The 1,886-nt window shown below is 39.4% G+C and overlaps 1 non-coding gene across 1 annotated transcript; it reads left to right on the top strand.

The window, feature by feature from the left end:
- Nucleotides 1-374: 374 nt before the first annotated feature.
- LOC142875328 (small nucleolar RNA SNORA25) lies at nucleotides 375-502 on the top strand. The gene has a single exon (XR_012922717.1). It is a non-coding gene; the product is annotated as a small nucleolar RNA SNORA25 (small nucleolar RNA).
- The last annotated feature ends 1,384 nt before the right edge of the window (nucleotides 503-1,886 follow it).

The following is a 1,886-nucleotide window of genomic DNA, read 5'->3' on the forward strand; positions in this document are numbered from 1 at the left end:
ATTCTACCCCCATGAGACCCACTTTTTTAGCTCCCACATATGGGCGAGAACATGTGATATTTGTTTTTCTGTGCCTGGCTTAGTCCAGTTAACTTATATAATGTCCTCCAGTTCTACCTATATTCCTGCAAATGACATTATTTCATTCATTTTTTTGTCTGAATAATATCACATTGAGTATATATATACCACATTTTCCTTATCCATTCATCTATTGATGGATACCTGGGTTGATTCTACATTTTAGCTATTGTGAATGGTGCTACAATAAACACGGGTGTAGAGATACCTCTGATTTCTGTTCTTTTGGATATGTTCCCAGTGGTGGGATTGTTGAATTATATGATAGCTCTATTTTTAGCTTTTGGAGGAATAGAACATTTCAAAGATGTCAGGTGGGGCTGTGAAACCCAAGAGCTCTTAACGGTATGACCAAAGATTGGAGTTCTCTGTAGGATGCACAGCACTCAGTAGTGCTGTTTTTTTGTGAAGATATAAATTAAAAAAAAATAATAAAGAGAAAAAAAACCCAAAAAGACCTAAACTCCATCTAAACCATTGATAATTGAGAATTACAACTAGGAAACTGGGTTGAGAAAAACAATCCTTAAAAGTCGTATAATGACCAATAATATAAATGTCCATGTTAGACAGAAAATAATTATAGGGAAATATTATATTTTCTATCTTAAATAGCAAAATAATTTAGCTCTTGAACTCCTTCAACTTCATTTTAATTTAAACTATGTGAACCCTAAATTGTTCTAATTAAAGCCTGCCATTAACTTTTAAATCTCAACTTGGCAGAAAAAATCTGGCATACAGTGATATTAAATATTTTACCCAGTCATAAATTATCAAATTACTTTGTGAGATGTTTTCCACCAAAAACAAGATGAGCTAAGGCAATAGATGATGTGATCTGTATGATTTTTGGTAAGTGTATTATGCAATTGCAAAGAGCAATTTGTGTCATTTATTTTTTAATTGGGAAAGAAAGTAAAATGTTTCCATAGTTTCTAGCTGCAGATGGGATTCTGGAATCTCTGCAGTTGGCAGAGGAGGTGGCTCTGGAAATGCGGGTGGTGGGGGAGGGAAGCTTTCAGCTGTGGAAACAAGAACTGAGTCAGAGTGAGGGTGAAAGTGTGACAGCCCGACGACTCCTCTTGTCCTAGTGGCACACTCACATTCAGTCCTAACTTTCTTAGCATTGACCACTGTCTTCAGCATTTCTTTTTCTCTTTTTTGAAACAGAGTCTTACTCTATCACCCTGCCTAGAGTGCAATGGTAACATCATAGCTCACTGCCACCTTGAACAAGTTTTTATTGATAAATGTTTACTGAGTATCTCCATATACAAGATCGTTTGAGAAACATATAGGCAATAAGTTGTGCTGTGTTCCTTATATGGCACATGGGAGAGTCGAGGTGAAAAGACATATGTACATGAAAAATATTAATAGCTCTGAAACAATATGATGTGTACAGACCCAATTAAGACTGCAAGGACAATTGTCACCACTGGGAAAGGCAGCCTCCTGCTTGCAGTAGGGTGAGACCCACCGTTCACATAGAATGGGCCGTGGGCCTGCAACATTTCCTTCCTGAGAGGTAAAGAGCCCTCAGTCTGGGCACATCGTCTCATGCAGGGGTATCTTCCTCAGTTCTGGGCTCAGTGTGAACGCCTGAGTTCTGCCTTAATGCCTGCCTGGATGGCCTTTAGACTTGCTGTGCCTCAGACCCCTGGCGGAGGAGTGAGGATTCTTCCACTGCAGCATGAAGTGACATGTGTGGTGGGGACCCCGCGTGGCAGGGTGCTGGATCCTAAGCACACTCTGTCTCCTTTCTCTCTGTCGGTAAACGCTGTACCACTTAAAATATTTCC

Source organism: Microcebus murinus, chromosome 13 (assembly GCF_040939455.1).
Source record: "Microcebus murinus isolate Inina chromosome 13, M.murinus_Inina_mat1.0, whole genome shotgun sequence".
NCBI classification, from domain to species: domain Eukaryota; kingdom Metazoa; phylum Chordata; class Mammalia; order Primates; family Cheirogaleidae; genus Microcebus; species Microcebus murinus.